Consider the following 17850-nt stretch of genomic DNA (forward strand, 5'->3'; position numbering starts at 1 on the left):
CGGCACGCGCCCTCTCTCACGTCAGAGGCTCACAGCTCAGCGTGCGTGCGCAGGCCAATCGCCATTGGCTGCTCCCCTGGCAGCCCTCCCCTCTGCCTGACAGAAGGCCAGCAGCCGCTAACCCAGCTGCCGAGCACGAATCATGCCTCGCGAGGTGTCAATCGCTTTGATTTCTGCCACCAGATGTTGCACTCACTCTCGCGAACCAACAACGCGTACTGCAAAGTGTAGGTTGCTGTGCGGAGAATTTAAGGTCAATTTCGTGGTTGTTGTGTGTGCATTTTAAAACTGGTATGGAAAAGCATCTGATAGAGAACCGAACCGGTTGTGTTTGGAAAGGAGAAGTACTGCTATCGCACTGTGAACTTTCAGGAATTTGTTACCTGATAAATAGCTAGCTGCTCTCGCATTCAGTACTTTGTTTCGTTTGAAATTTGGTTTTGAAAAGAGCAAGAAGTAATCAAACACTGCAAAAATCCACTCACCAAAAGTCCACCACGCAATACCAAAAGGAGCCATATATAAATTCTGACCTTGTTAAATCAAAATCAGTGCAGGTGATGTACTTGTTAGAATTATAAATGCCGGTGTGCTCATCTGGGCAAATGGATGTTCTATAATTTCTGGCATTCAATTTGATAGATGGAAGTTTCACGAATAACTATAATCCCCCCGTTTGTGCACTTTATGACTTTGAGTTCATTTATACTCCAATGTTTATAGTATCCCCCCTTCTTGTTGCAAGACTGCATCTCTACCTTGTCCTTTTCATTTGAAATAATGGTTGCCTTTACGTTTCCATGTTCTTTTAAAGAACTATAGTTTCGACAATACGAAAAATCATCTATCTATTTTGGTACGCACACTTCTGAATTCATTTGTGCACACCCTTACATACCATCCTAGGTTAGCAGCTGAAGTTCTTGTACTACTCCTATGCATGCTTTCCTTCCATTTTTGGTCAAATGGTTCTCATGATAGTCAAGCTCTGGGTTCAAAATGGCAGACAGACACCATGGTCCCTGCATGCATCAACTGCTTACTCCTGGTTCAGGCTGGGGTTGTCTTTTTGGTTGATATCCAGAATCACCAAAAATGTAGCGCCTTTAACCAAAAAGACTCCAAACAGTAAGCCCAGGACTGGGAAAGAGAAGTACTGCTTCCCCTTTTCCCCCTGCAGCTTCAGTCCAGAGCTCTCTACCCGTGTCACTGTCGTTGAAAGAAACATGCCATGCTGTGCCAGCGATGGCGCCCAACTATCATCACGCCACAGCTCCTCTCCACGCTTTCAAGTATCCCAACAGCTGAAAGCCTGAAACCCACAGCAGAAGGCCTATTTGCAACGCGGGAATGATTTCACGTGTTTTTTGCGGGAATTTTGCCATTCTTACGAAATTCGTATTATTCTTACCATTTATTTTTAGAATTGAAGGCAAGCGCATGGTCCCTACAGGAAGGCATTATGACACTTTGATAGGTTTTGCACCCACAGCATTGAATAGAAATATTAGGTGTCTGAATTGCAGAGAGACAGACACACACATACTGAGAGCACAGAGTATCTTAATACCGGCGCTAGACTACCAAGTTGACTACACAGTCCAAAACGAAATAAACCCATCTGAACTCGATCATAGAAAAACAGGTGACAGAAGACGAGAGAAATCGTAGAGCACGAGCCATCAAGTTCATCCGGGACGACGACGGTGACGAGACAGTACGAGCGTAGCGGACACATGTCGCCGCACGAGGACAGCGGCCATTTGTTGAGAGAGAGAGAGAGAGAGAGAGAGAGAGAGAGAGAGAGAGAGAGAGAGAGCAACTCGCATCGCATTTGTTGAGGGTTGTTGCGCGATGATGATTTCGAAGTAACTCTCTCCCTCTCGCGCGCGCAAATAAATGTGCATTTGATCCCAAAGTAAATGGAGGGAGGAGAGGGGGCATTTATGCCCTCGTCCATCCATCGGAGGGGGAGGGGGCTTCAATGTCGCCGTTAATTCAAAGCCATGCATCCACCAGATTCCCTGCAGGGTTTCAGTGAAGAAACGGGATGAGAGTGCGTGGGAGGAGATGACGAGGATTGAAGGAGGAGGAGAAGACATCCGTTCTTGATCCCACTGTTCCTCGCGAGTGAGTGAATGACGGGTTAATGGCGGCCCTAGTACCATACTACCATCAGCACGGCCCTGCAAATCATTGCGGAGCCAATGCGACGACGGGATCGATGTGAGAGTGGATCGAGATGCATGTTTTCAAACATGCAGGCATTGGGGTTAGATGAAGGAGGATTTTGAGTTCCATCTTTTGTACTAGCATCGAGTACGGCCATATGTGTTTGTGCAAATTAGTGAGGTGATCGCCGGATGACTCGGCGTTAATGCATGCGTTCCCGGCCGCCCGGCTGGGCACAGGCGCTACGGCGCGAGAGCAGCAGCGAGCGATCTGGCCGGCCGGTCACTAAACGCAGGCATGCCGTAGAGCGAAAGGAAATTAAAACCAGCCGATGATAGATCGACCGATCGAGCACAATAAAGGGGAAAGAAACGTATGGGTATATGATTTGTTCAATGATGTGCCGCCTTTTCTCAAGGGCATGCATGATTGCAATGTGTGCATGTCTTTGGAGATCCGATAATGATTGCAATATTGCTCCTTTTACCATCGGCACACTGATAGTACTAGCTACCTCCTTGCAAGTACGTGCTATATATAGGATGTATTATTAATTTTTTGATGCAGTCTTCAAATTAAAATTAGATTTTGACCACTGGTCCAATGGATCTAGATGCATGATTTTCTTTAAAGCGAATTGCAACCATCCTGCAACAACTTGTTATATTGTATCATTTTAATCCAACAAGTCGCAAAACGTGCGAATGTGGGCGATATGGACCAAAACGGAGTCGACACGTGTACGTTGCTCACGTACAGAAATACATGTAAAGGAGTTGGAGGGCTAAAATGTAGCTTTATTGTGGCCATAGGTGGCTATGGCTCCCTAGGAACTTCCTTAAGAAAAACAAAATTTTTCACCAGGTATGTATCGACAAAAGTACAGATTTTGGTTCTCTTAGTCATTGCAGTGGGCATCATGGCCCTATCCATATATTGACTAAATGCTGATCAAAATACATAAATTTCGAATTTTCCAAAAACATGCACTGTCCTATATATGGAAAAGAGCATGAGTATCTATCTATCTATCTGTTCTTTCGATATAATTATCTAATCCATGTAGATAACTGTTACTACTGAGTAGTAGTGGCAGTCTGCTCTACAGCATATTTGCTTGCTTCCAATATTGCATATGTCCTGCAGTGACCGGCACTTCCATTGATTCAAATGTTGTTGTCAATTGTCATGAGCCTTAGTCGGGCAGTATTGATGACCCTCTTTTATTTCTTGGCACACAATGGTTAGGTGATGAGGAGGAGGATCAAGAGCTGGACTAATGGCCAGCAGCAGTGACAATGACCTCGCTATTGAAGTCATAAGCTCAGCATCAATGAAGCTAGCTAGATGCTATATTAAAGGCAACACATTCATGGCAAAATTGACGATCGGTTTTTGTCTTTATTACTTACGTCATGCTAGTTTGATTCTACTGTTAGATTTTTAGTACCCCACTTGTGTTATTAGCTCACGGTTATTGATCCAATACTTGCTTACTTGCTAAGCTAAAACGTGTGCAAATATTACCTCCAACTACTTGTACTGTTGCTGACGTCCCCGTAACCAACACTGAGTAGCCCTTATTTGGAAATAGAGGATAACCTCACCCTAATCCACATGTATTTGGAGATATTTTTGCTAGGGAAATTAGTTGGTCTATCTTCACCTCCTCCTCCTTTCTTCCTTCGTCCCCTCCACCTCCTGCTCCATTGGAGTTTCCAGGCTGTAGGGGGCTTAGCATCCCGTTGGATCCGCACCTGATTAGAAGGAAACATTGTTATCCAACCATGCTCTTATTGGTATCTCTCCCTGCTCTTAGCTTGCGTGGTATCAAAACTATATTTGCTATAATGATTTTTGCAGGAATTAATAAAATTCTCTAAAAATCTTGTACCAAACGGTGCAGTAGGAGTGAGGAATGCAAAAAAATTCGTATTATCATTAGCAAGTACGTATGGTCATCCAAATATGCTCATCTAGTAGAATTTGCATCATTCAGTGACGAGTCGAGTTTTTTAAGGACCTTCAAAATCGAGGTTTTAAATGGCCCGGTCCACGGTCTCGTGGCACTGGGCTTCTTTTCTGAAATGGGCCGGATCAAAAGTAGCCCAACTACTTACTGGCCTAAGTAAGTGATGGGTCTAGTTTAGCCCGGTCTACTTCGTTGTTTTGTACGAAATAATTCAGCAGGAGAGCCCATCATATTTACCCTGGGCCGGATTATTGAGCTCACAAAAGCAGCAGATGGGGTAAACTAGCGGGCCCTGCACTCATGGACATCTAGCCTTTTTCTGTTCTGAATCCGAGAACAGAGCAAGTGACGACTCATTTTAGTTTCTTGCTGAGAGTGAGAGAGAGTTGCAGATTATTCTGGTCATCTGGAGAGCTGAAATTTTCCCTCTTCTTTCATTCAGCAGTCAGACACTTCCACATTGAATTGAGCATTCAACGGATGAAGAGTGGCACGTACATACTCGATCAGCGTTTACAGACTGAATATACTAACAATTCGACATGTTTTATTGTAGATTGTGAGACGGAACACAGTAACCTGCGCCGATGAATGCTTACAGACCACTCTTACGGTCTTACCGAGCACAAGCTTTAGCTAACAGGAGCCCAACGTACTACATGGACTATACTTTTCATACGACGACATGAAGTGTTACAGACTTACGGTAACGACGACGACTTTGACCAGCCTATCATAGGTGCCATCCAGTGATAGGAGCAATCAAAAATTAAACAATAAAAAAATGAAACAATAATAAGATGACTATCATATCACAAAGGAGAGGCAGCGACGGCGTTCACCAACCCGCGACGCGATCGATCGCGGCTCACGAGTTGACGTCTTGACGTTGACCGACTCCTCCTCCGTCACCTCCCGGCGGGGCCGCGTATACTTACTTGACGGCCCTGATTATTCCTTTTAGATAACTGATGAATTGAGTTGCTGTCCTGAGAATGAACGAAATGGTCACGCACGCGTCGGGATTCAAGGAACCAGGAGACAACCGGCGACCGGAGAAGAACACAGAAACAACCAGGAAATTAAAGCCAGCAGCAACAATACCTTTAGTAGTAAGTGGGGTCTGCGGGAGGATTATAGTTAGTGGTGGTGTCATGGTGCGCGTGCGAGCTGTTGGCGCGGGCCGCCGCGACGTCGGGCTCCGGCTCGACGTGGCCGCCGCCCGCCGGGACCCGGTTGCCACGACGCCCCCGAGGGGAGCGGTGGCGCCTGCGCCGCGCCGGCAGCCAGGAGAAGAGGCTCGCGAACACCCTCTTGAGCACCTGCCCGCGCCTCGGCACGCATCGCCGAGCTCCCTTATCCTTCCGTGCGCCGGAGGCAGCGGCCATCGTTGGCGGTCGGGGTGTTTTGTACGTGTGCTGCGGCAGGATCCGGAGGGTCTCGCTCGCTCCGCCGGCGCTGAGCTAGGTGGTGAGGGGCTGAGGGCGAGGTCAGGAAGTAGCTAGAGCTGGGGGTAGCTGCTAGCTGCTAGCTACTGGCTAGTGGTGGCTCTGTGTGCCCTGTGCTTTTAGGAGTGGAGAGGAAGGGGAGGAGGTGGTTGCTATGGACGGTGCCTTTTATAGAGCCGCCAGACACCAACCCGGACGGACCATGGGTTGGGTGATAGGGTCCAAGGCTCCAAGCTAAGCTAGACAGAGGTTGCTTGGCGCAGCATGTGTACGGAGTACAAATCATCACATCATCGGTCCATGCAGTTAGTGCAGTGCGACAGACAAAGTCGATCGCTAGCTAGTGTTTTGTTCTCTGCTTGGCACGGGCGGTGCCTCGACCGTTTCGTTTAGCATGTCGCGCTGATCAGCAGCTAGCAGCTAAGGGCCGGGAGTGCTGTCAAGTACCAATCGCGTGCATGGTCTTCCATGCTTATCGGTTACCGATCCAACGTACCGAGTCATCGTCTCCAAGCTACGGGATATCTGTCTTGTTCCTCGATCGACGGTATACTGTCGAGGCCGGAGAGGTTTAGGCCGAGAGCTGGGCATGGACGGCCGATCGGACATTATCAAGGGTTAGGGGTAGGTTTTTCGTCCATCGATCGACCCAGGAGCAAAGCGCGTGGGATCCGGTTTGGGTTTTTCTGTCGCGGTTCCTAGCCTCTCTTTCCTGCTTCTTTCTCTAACGCGGTAACAACACGTGGCAGGCTATTTTTTTTGTTTAATTTCCTTCAAACCAATAGGAGGACACGTTTATTATTCTGCACCACCACTGTTGTGTTTCTGATTGCGATCCTATATACTATAGTGCAATATTCTAAGGATCCACCATATATTCTGAATACCGGAGTATAAATCTGTTATAATAAACCTCGCAACGTAAAAAAAAAACTGAGAAAAGCATTGGTTCGTGGAAAATCGGAGAGGCTTTAGTTTATGCGAAGTCGCCATCGTGGTGTAACAACGCGTTGTTATAGCCGCGTTATTTTTGAGATAAGATTCCTGTCGTTCTCCGACGCGGATCGAGAGCCCGTCTGCAATCTTGGAGGGCAGGCTTCTAGCACCGTGGCACACGGGCTAGCTAGCTAGCGGCTCAACTGAAGCTGAAATAGACGCGCTTGCAACCCAAGGACCAATAGTCTTGGGCGATCGAGCTAGCAACCCGAACCTGCAACTCCTTTTCTTTTCCTTGAGCAAAGCAATGTCGTCGTCGTCTTCCAGTTTTGATGAGGCCACTTGTCACTGTCCATCCAATCAAGAACCAATCTGCCTCCTTAGGCCGGGGCCCTATCCATCAATCGCTTGGCATGGCCTTCCTGTTCGTTTAGACGCGTGTCACGCTTCGTCCTAGCAATCCAAGACGCACGCCGAGAGGAAGCTGCTTCGCATGCCCCACATGACTGGCAACAGCTGTAGAAGGATCGCTCACTAAAGTAGTACGTTCGTCAAATAAAAAAAATCATAAGTACACGGCATCGCTGATGTGATGGAGCATGAGTTGGTTGGCTCATCATACATTTTCTAAAAAGACCCGAGCTATAGTCGCAGTTGTCTTGCTCGATCTGCCTCGGAGACTTGACTACTTTCTATTAGTTAGGGAAACAAGCAGGATTAAACAAGGAGTAAACAGGGATGAGACCACGGTTTCATTTGAAACCGGTCAGGTGACTGCCCGGAGTGGACGTGGGTTTTCTTAATTGAGAGCATGACTAGCGACTGATCCCTACCCAATTGCACAGAAACTTACTAATACGGATCTGTTTGGTAGAGTTTCATTTGATTCTGATTTTTTATGAGAGCTGATTCTCTGAGAGAAGTGATTCTGTGGCTGAAAATAATTCTTTTTGATTCTCTAACATAAACTTTTAAAATCAGGATGGTCACTTCACAGAATTAGGAGAAGCTACTTTTTTTCCGCTCCCAGCCTTCTAGTTCACCTCACAAAATCAGTAGAGAATCACTTCTCTCTGAAAAACTATTTGGCAGAACTCCTACTAAGTTCAGTAGAGAATCAGTTCTGGGAGCTCTGCCAAACACACTCTGCTAATATGCCATCTAACCGAGTAGTACACTTGTAGCAATCCTTTTTGGGGTGTTTGGATACACCCTGCTAAACTTTAGCACCTGTTACATCCGATGTTTGATACTAATTAGAAGTATTAAATATAATCTAATTACAAAACTAATTGCACAGATGGATTCTAATTCACGAGACGAATCTATTAAGCCTAATTAGTCCATGATTTGACAATGTGGTGTTACAGTAACCATTGCTAATGATGGATTAATTAGCCTTAATAGATTCGTCTCGCGAATTAGACTCCATCTGTGCAATTAGTTTTGCAATTAGCTCATATTTAGTCCTCCTAATTAGCATCCGAACATCCGATGTGACCCTGATAAAGTTTAGCACCTCGTATCCAAACACCTCCTTTTTGTTTCCACGTCAGTTTTTTTACTAGGTCCTCGGAGCTTCCGGACAGTACATATTACTAGTAAGAAAAAGTGGCAGCGCTTGCTTTATGAACCTGCTTAATTCTTGTACTTTTTGTTCATTCTACTTGGTTTTAATTTCAGCTAGTTGCATGTACTTGCATTCCCAAAACACCCAAGTGACCTGCGGCGATTCGTTTCCAACCTTCTCAATTTCTCATAATGAGCAAAGGGGACCCTCAGCTTGTTGTCCCGCGTCGCTGTCACGGTCACATGACCTCCCCATTTGGGCAGGGAAATGGCTCAGTAATTCCCACATGCGGACTGATGCCGTGCGATCTCTGCCGCACTTCACCGGGCCTTCAAGAATTTCTGCTTCGTCGGTTCTCGCCGGGACCGCGTTAACTAAGCTGCTGCTAGATTACATTTTCGCCCAAAAAAAAAGAAAAAAAGAAGAAAAAAAGAAGAAGAGAAACTAGTTGGTAAAGTGCGTGTCAAGTCCATCGCCGGGACGTCATGCGTGACCACTGAGACCCGTCGTTACCCAGCCGTGTGCATAGACTGGGACATGCGCGTGCATTGCCAATAAGCAAGGGCTAGTTGCGACTTGCGAGTGAATTGCAAAGGTGCATCTTCAATAATTTCCTGGATTTTCAAAACAGGTGCTTAAACATGCTACTACTATACAAACTTAAAAGAACATCGTTCGTTCCGTTCCGTTTGTTTGCCGGCGTGGCCGCAAAGGCGTGGTTGCCGGGCGGAGGGGCGGCAACGGCACCGCCCACAAGTGGCTCCTGAGCACCGGCCACGGAGGAGAGGCGGCGTCGGTGACGTGCCACAGGCGACACGAGCAAGGGTGTAGCAGCGTGCCGTCCTGGCAGGGGCACGACGACCCGAAGGGTGTGCAGTGGCAGCGGATGAGGAGGCACGACGGCGCGAAGCAAGGAGTCGCCACGGCGATGCTGCCTCGGGTGGGTTTTTCCATGGCCGTGGACTTGGTACTGCCGGGCTGAGGGTGTGCAGCGATTAGGGATGTGATGCTCTGGGTGAAAGTCCTTACCGACAATCTTGCTAGTGGTGATGGCGGCGGCGCCCTTGGGCGTCGCTCTCCTCGTTGGGGGCGTCATGTTGGAGCTCTATTCCTGCTGCATGGGGGTTCTCTGGGTAAAAACCATGTCCAGTTTCTGGACGAGCGATAGCGACACCATTGGCATCGTGCCCTTCTTAGAGGCGTCATTTATAGGGACCCAACTCAGCTTCTGGCAATACTGGTGATGTCGATGGCCATGGGAGCTTGCGGTCGGTGGCGGCGGTCCCACCGCGTTGGGCTTGCGGTGCGGCAAGCCGACATGGCGCAAGATGGCAAGCTTGACGGGGGTTGTCAAACTCATGTGGAGGTGATCGTTGTTGTGGTGGTGGCCAGGGGTTGCCGCATGTTTTGTCGGGTTGGCTGCTTGCAGCGGATTGCGATGACTGGCATTGCTTGGTAGCTGTCAGTGCGGCGTGGGACTGCATCGATGGATGGCTCTTGCAGTAACGACATCGTGGGATGACTAGGCTTGCAACAGACTGCGGCGGGTTGCTCAGCTTTGCTGGGCTACTCCGGTGCGGTACATCGTCGAAAGACGGCGCAAGCGACTTGTTTGGCTTGCTGGCACGGCGGTGGAGGCTATGTGCGCGGGTTGAGAAATGAAGCAAAGTCGACCTGCGATGGCGGTTTGGATGTTTGATGGAGACCTTGGGAAGCGGGGCAACATTGCTCAACATTCTGATGACGACTAAAGAAATAGATCTGTGACATGGAGTACTATGGCGGACGTGGCGAGGTCCCCGCGCACGGTGTATCTTCGAGGTGATGGGAGCGAGGTGGAGTCCAACGGCCGAGGCTCCGTGCATTGTTATTTCGTGGTGGCAACTGCGAGGCAGCCTGCGAGAGGTCCGGATTTGGTGGTTTCACTTTGTCAGATGGAGTGTAGTGTTGCAGCAGTACTATGGTGAAGGGTCCCGCATGGCGGTGGCCTTCTCGGTGCGGTGCGGTCTACTCCTTTCGGTTCCCTGTCGATGCGGAGTCACGCCTGCAGGTTCAATGACTGCATGAGCGTGAGACTGTCGGGGGTGCCTTGTTACGCGTCGAGTGATGTTGTGTGCTCCACTACCGCTGTTTAAGTGGAGTAGTGCGACCGCGTTGATGTTCCAATCCAACCGGTCAGAATTGGTGGTTCAAGTTGAGTGGTTAGCCGCGTTGATGTCCCAATCCAACCAGTCGGAATTGGCGGTTTGAGTTGAGTGGTTACGTTGGCGCTAAAATCGGGCCAACACACGAATGCGCGGAGGGGCTCCTTGCAGCTCTTCTGCGCAGGCTGGTCAGACCGGTTTGATGGCCGGTTAGACCGGTTTCACCAATGAGCCCGGAGATAAAACCAACAAACGCTCGCCCGAGAGGGACCCTGTCAGGGCAGGCGCATCTTAGGTTGTTCTAGGGTCAGTAGGCCATCTAAAACATCCTCAGACGCTGTAGAGACGAAGGAAGAACAATAGGATAAAGTTGGAAAAGCTAGGGCAAAGAGGGAAAAGGAAAAGGGCAAAAATAGTTCTCCCTTCGTCACTAATTACTATTCATTTTAGCTTTTCTAGATTCATAGATTTTGCTATGCATCTATATATATGCTATGTCTAGATACGTAGCAAAAGCTATGTATCTAGAAAAGTCAAAACAAATAGTAATTTGGATGGAGGGAGTAGATTGATAATGTTTTGATTGATTGGATATCTCTCAGTCGGTTGTGGTCCTTTATATTTATATGAAGGGGAGATCTTGTCCCATTAGAAATTGAAACCCTTACAAATCCCATGTCAAAATATAACTCCTAACTCGAACTACATAGATCAAACCAGTTTGACCGCCGTAGAAAACCGGTCTGAACGGTTTTCCTAGGTGCAGATCTTTGTGAGATCATAACTCTCTCGTCTGAACTTTAAATCGGACATTCTACATATGTATTTTGATCTACTCAACGAGAGCTACATAACGATGAAGTTCAATTTGCATTCGGAGCAGTTTGATCATACCCCGGTCTGACTATCCTGTCAATTTTGGTCGTCAGTTTACCTGCTGTATTATATGAGCTATCTGGGCCCTTTGAGCTTGGGCTGGAAACAAAAGCCGGCATGGTTGTTGGGCCCCTGCCGAAATCAGCTGCCACTGTCACTGATTTGCCGCAGTTGCTGTCACACGGACACGGACACGGTGGCCTCAGATGGAGTGAACTCTGAACCGCGTACCCGTGTGCGCGCCGCCGTCGCCGTCTCACATGACTGCACGTCAAGATGACCTGTTCCGGCTGTTCGCGCTCGCGGCCTTTTTTCAGTAGCTACAGGGTACAGCTGATGTGTGCACCAACATATATTCGTTTCGTGCCGATTCTACACGGTCTGCATGTGCGCATTTGGGTAGAGAAATGCCCCCGTCAACCCCCTCCCCCGGCACACTGATGTGATATGTTTCCCTGTTCTGGCCATTCAAAGTCTTCGGCCGCGGTGGCTCTTTCTAGTTCACAGTTAATAACTAAAATTGTTTATTTCACTCTTTCTTATTCGGTATATATATTGTAGTACAATAGTCATTTAGCTTCGTATTTAATCAATATTATTGTGATAGACTTTAACTAGCAATTACTCTACACTTTTTCATCAATATTTATAGTTTTTTTCACTGCATCACGCTTACTAAGCGCATATAGTCACGATATCGGGCCTAGAAACAAAGTTATTAAAGATATATAGAAGCAATATGCCGAAGCAAACTCGGATGGAGGTAACAAAAACGAGGCATCTAGAAATTCCAGAGAAATCTTTGGACGTTATGAACTTTTCTGAATTCCAACTAAGTAATTTTAGACCTTTAGAATTTCCGGTCAATTCTTTGAAGATTTCATCGTATCAGAAGTTCCGTAACAATATTGGAAGAAAAGTAACAGTTCCGGTCAATTCTTTTGAAGTTTTCATCGTATCAGAAGTTCCAGACAATTTTGGAAAGTAACTCAAAATAATTAGGAAACAATCGAAATGAGATAAAGCAACCTTCAAATCTGATGAAATTTTAACATAGTTTCTACAAAAAAAAAATGTGAGTCTTTGCATAAAAGACCTCTAAAAAATATCAAGACTTCACATTCGATTTCATGAATTTGGGAAAAACTTCCAATAAAAGAGGAGTTTATCAAAAAGTCCTTCCAATCGAAGGTGGTAGTGAGGTGGGTTTGATAGGGTGTCACTCTGGAGATGTTCTCATTTATCCGAACATCAATATCCTCCTAGGAATCATACTAGCTAAAAATCACGGCCAAACCCGATAAAGGAAAACTCCATGAAATAACTCTGAAGTCATAGAAATTGTAAAAGCATGAGACTAGATAGAAGGATAGACAAATCACACGACATTCAACATAGCGAGGATTTGGATTAGGTCTAGAATCATGAGTACAAGGTCAAACTCATCACCACTTCACATGCGCCATACACATAGTCATGCACAGTCAAAACATGCCGTAAGCTAGCTTCAAACTAACTCGTCAATCACTTATCACAACTTGACAATGATGTAAGAGGTGACTTGACTGACCACTTTGTTTAGTCGGGAAACTAGGGAAGCGGACCATGTTTTGTACTTTTGTTAATGATGTTGTTGATACCTAGCGTGTAACATGACTGCTGCTGCGCCCAGCCGCCCGTGATGTATAGGTTTAGTTGGACTTGAAACTTGAAAGATTGTTATCCTCTCGGCTTGTGCCTATATTGACACGCAATCGTCCACGTTCACAAAATTTCACAGGCTTTACTGCAAAAGGGCCGAGATGGACGCGACGAGGCCACATGCAGATCGCAATAAAAAATGAAAAATAATTAATGGTCCTGGTATTCTTACGAGTGACTGATCCCTGCATATACTTGCACAGAAACTTACTGGCACTAACCTAACCTAGCAGCATTGTTGTTTCGACGTCAGTTTTTGCCAGGTCCTTGGAATGTTCTCTCACATGTAGGACAGGACAAAAATTAAATGACGCATTACGAGTTGAATTAAGCCCTAGCTAGCAATGTGCGATTGAAATTAAACTGCATCTTGTTCATGCTATTTGTTCATCATGTTCTAGTTCTCGTCAGGGTTCAGCCTGTCCTGGCACGCCCTCCTTTGAACATGCGTTCCAAATCCGTTTGGGCCGTGAACCACAAGTTGCAGTGCAGTGCATCTGCATGCGCAGTTGGTCGCACCAGCTTATTCATGATGTCCACATCGTTGAACTGGAGCGCACTCGTGATCCGATGTCCCCTGTTACCCTGTACGTCGCCGTCTCATGACCAAGACGCGTGGATTTCCGGCGCGTTTGACGTGAGGGAATATATGTGTTTGGGTTCGATCGTCGCAGTACACCATGTGGAGATATGGGGACCTTTGATGGATGAGTTGCATATCGACTTATCTATCCATTATGCCACTTGATCGAGCTGATTGATGTATATGTTTGGCCTTAATGGGAGAGGTTGAACATAGGAAAATCAATCGATTCCCACGCAGTCCATGTGCGCGTTTGAGAAGAGGAATGGCCGTGTAAATTCCTCAGGCGCATCGATGTGCCCAGCCACAGCCTTGCTCCAGACGGGGAATGTGCTCAGGACTTCAGGTCTTGGAGATAAGGTAGTGGCATTCAGACAAGGACATGTGTGTTTGACTGCGTGTTTATAACATGATCATCAGATCAGTTTGCCAGTAGCTAGATTGCCAGGCAATATCTTGACTAGTATACGGGCCGGGAGCAATTCGTATGATCTAGTTCTAATCCCCTATCTTCTTGTAGCAACGTTCTTTAAAACAATATATACTGCTAGGTTTCAGACATAAGAATACCGTGACTCCGTGAGCGTCTGAGCGATGTGCCATGTATCTAGGCCTCTGAATTTGGCTTGGAGAGTGGCGGAGGAACCAGCGTCGTAGCGGTGCAGGTCTCTGAATCTTACCTGGAGAGGTGTTATGTCTATCCAAATTAAGTTGTGCTTCTGATTCCAACGGATTTTGCCATACTCAAGCGAGTATTCAAAATTTTTCTAGAGAAAACATAGAGCTTATATATTGTTTTTGTTGACAAAACATGGAGCGCGCTTATGCATTATCTTTTTTTAAGATAAAACGTAGAGCTTATATATTGTTTTTTAGAGAAAACATTAGAGCTTGTTGTTTATATAAACATATCCCTCAGTTCACAACATCTTCCGGAGCATGAACAGAGAATATAAGGTTACTACACTCTTCATTTCTTTATTGGAAACGGCACTTCTCTTTCCCCCCCTCCAAAAGTGCGTAATGCTTTAGATCAGAATAAATAAACCCTCCAGAAAGATATAAGGCGGCACATCTAAACAGTAAGCAAAGTACCGGCCCAGTGGACACTAGCTACGCAAAGACGAATGAACTAGAGACAACTCGCATACTCAGTTCAATTTTTTTTTGTCAGGTCAACCATTACAGACAAATTAAATAATATTGTGATAACGCTCATCATTTCTTTAATAATGGAATTGGCATTAGCATTCCAAATACAGGGGATGAATTGGGACTTTTTCAAATTTCTAGAACAAAGAAAACAAACGTTAGCCTAGATTTCTAGTGTTGCCAAATCTACAAGATTCAAGCCTAGAAACTAAGCACACTAGCAACAAAAGGACCTAGCAAGGAGAGCACACTAACATGATCATCATTTCCTTAGGTAAGATATGATCAATGCAAGCACAACTTGATCAAGAGCAAAAAGACGAGTAAATTGCAGGAAGTAAATGCTCAAAAAAAGTGTTGAAATATAAAGACTGAGGACACGCTGGATTTTTTCCTGTGGTATCGAGGAGTTGACGCTCCCCCCTAATCCACGTTGGAGCACCCACTAAGAGTTTTGCTCCCCCAAGCCACTAAGACTCGAGTGCTTCACTAAGAATGCTCCTTCTCCATCTTCAGAATAGCAAGCTTCAAACCATGTACAAGACCTTCTTCTTGGAGCTCCCACAATATCCAAGAGCTCACCAAGAACCTCCAAGTCACCAAGACCGTCTAGGTGATGTCAACCACCAAGAGTAACAAGCTTCAATGCTTCATTCGATCAGCAATCAGCTAAGTCATGAACTAGATACACACTTGTCACTCTCCAACACTAAGAGAAGTCCTTAATCTTGAGATTTAACAAATCACAAATCACTCTTTGGCTCTAGCACACTCTCAAATGCTCATTGGTTGCTTGAAATCTTCAGGGTGTCAAGAGAAACTCAAATGACCCGTGGGAGAGGTATAAATAGGCTAGGGAATAACAGCTAGCCATTGGAAAAGTGCACAGAAAAGCACACCATCGGATGTTCCGATGGTCCATCCTCCCCGGGGCGTCAGAACATCCGGTCTCTCACATACCAAGATTTTGACCGTTAGAAAAGTAACAGTGAAAAGTTGATCCGATGCTTCGTCCGATGGTCTTGAGCTAGGTGTCGGATCATCCGGTGCTGAAGACATTCTAGCCAAAACCTCTCTGGAAGGAATCAAAGAAAATATGCTTGTTCCCATGCATTCATCCAATGGTCACTTAGCAGGCGTCGAAACATTCGGTGCTGAAGGGGTTTTTGCCCAAAACTCTCTGGAAGTTGGCAAAGTAAATATGCTTGCTCCGATGGTCTTCTTGACATAGCATCGGAACATCCGGTGCTATGGAAAAATTCATCCGATGGTTTGCATCGGAACAACTGATGCCTTACTCCAGATTTCCAGCCTGAGAAATTGCTTCAACGCAACTAGAAAATGTGGCGTCGGAACATCCGACAGTGTCCTTCTACTTTCAACTCATCCAATTCAATCTCCTTTGAGTTTTTCATCGATTTCTTTGCTTCTTAAGTTCTTCCATGTGTTGTTTGAGCTACCAAATGCTAGAGAGTATTGAGTATGCATCATTTTAATGGCTAGCCTTGTATGGTTAATCTACTATGATTGAAACCCCTCTTAATAGTACGGTCCATGAGCTTCAAACTAGAAGAACCTATATTACACTAAGTGTCCTTCATCTCCTTATGACACTTTGTACTAGAAAGGTCCTTAGCCTTGTCGCATTAGCTCCATGCCGCTTTCCAATTCAAATTGAGCGGCCACATTCCAATAAACTTATGACATGATAACCACTATAGATTCGCTTCAAAACACACGGGTTTGTCACAAGTAAATGATTGTCATTTATCACCAAAACACACCCTTACTAAAGGTGCGAAAGGGCCTAGATGACGCCTAGGTGCTTCAAAACCATCTATTTCCCCATCTGTGGAACACTCTTTTCCTTTATAAGGGTGTCATGTAAAAGGCTTGAACATTAATAAGAGGGTATATTTTGTTCACTGCCCAAAATTAACAAAAGTTGTTTAGATCACTTGTAAATTGTAAGGCCTAAACTAGGTCTTAAGATTTTTTTTCTATGAAAAAAGAACATGAATAAAACTTAATTCCAGAAATTCCTTTTCAGAGAGGATCGTGTTTTTGCGAATCACACAGTATAGACACAGACACTAACATACACGCACGCACACTCGTCCCTACAAACATATGCACACAGCTCTATCCTTATGAGCACTTCTGAAAGACTGAGCCGGCAATTTCAAGATTGACGAAAGACTCGAATCCTAGTGGGCAGGTTCTACCACAGGACCCTTGCCAACTGAGCTTTTCAGTATAGACGTGGTCTACGCACTCTTTTAAGGTTTTAATTATTGTTGCCTTAATATGGATCATTAGTCCAACCTTTGTCTAAACCGTTACGGACTTCCAACTTAGCTCGGCCAATCTCGCTCGGCAGCCCGGCCCAAATAATTCTCAGTTTCACATAGCTGAATCTCCCAAAAAGAAACAGAAAATGACTCGGATTCCCTTTTATCATACGAACTGATACAAATCTCCTTGCAGATAAAAGGCTGATTGATACCGAAAGTTCTTTGATGCTTTAGATCAGAATAAATTGCTCCAAAGATATAGAGTAATATACGATGCATTTAAACATTCAGCAGAGCAGCATCGGGTCACTAGGCACTAGTTAGGCAAAAGGTTTAACTAAAATAACTCACATATTCATCAGATCACATAAAAGTAACATGAAAAGAGCACACACTAATCATACGATGTGCTTTTATATTGATCAGATGCCATCATCAACCAATACACTTCGTTTCCCATAAAAAAAAGGGCAATGCACTAAGTATAAGAATACGGCATCGACACGATACAATCCACACAGATATCACAAATATACCGTCGATCTCCAGACAACAATCGAAGCTACCTTGTTTATATGAAGATTCTGAAAATCTGAACACAAGAACCTACGTGATATGGGTAGCTGGACACATGGGGTAGTCCTTTAGTAGTGTTACGTTTATCTGGGTCTCTAGCTCTAGATTCGACCTGAACCACAGTACACATATGGCCATATGGGCATATCCGCATATGGCCGTATAGGTGAGTGGGGCTTGTTGGGTGAAGCCAAATTTGTTTGGAACAGGTGTTTAATTCTACCAGAAATTGAAATGAGTTATGTTCCAAAAGACATCGCAATTGCTATGTAAAATAAACTAGTTGTAGGCAGCCATATGTGAAAAAAAAAAGCATCATGTAATCCATAGATATAGCTAAAATACTACCTCCGATGCATTTTGTTTTTAGTTTCTGACATGGAAATAGACCTGGCTGCAGGCCAAAATCCTGTCCACAACGTCAAT

General features: G+C 45.6%; 1 long non-coding RNA gene across 1 annotated transcript; it reads right to left on the bottom strand.

The window, feature by feature from the left end:
• Positions 1-4597: 4597 nt before the first annotated feature.
• LOC101785100 lies at positions 4598-5808 on the bottom strand. Its single transcript, XR_215018.3, has 2 exons — positions 5249-5808; positions 4598-5133 (listed from the first exon to the last, which is right to left on the bottom strand). It is a non-coding gene; the product is annotated as an uncharacterized LOC101785100 (long non-coding RNA).
• Between the last annotated feature and the right edge of the window lie 12042 nt (positions 5809-17850).

The sequence above is a fragment of the Setaria italica genome, chromosome IV (genome assembly GCF_000263155.2).
Source record: "Setaria italica strain Yugu1 chromosome IV, Setaria_italica_v2.0, whole genome shotgun sequence".
Classification (NCBI taxonomy): domain Eukaryota; kingdom Viridiplantae; phylum Streptophyta; class Magnoliopsida; order Poales; family Poaceae; genus Setaria; species Setaria italica.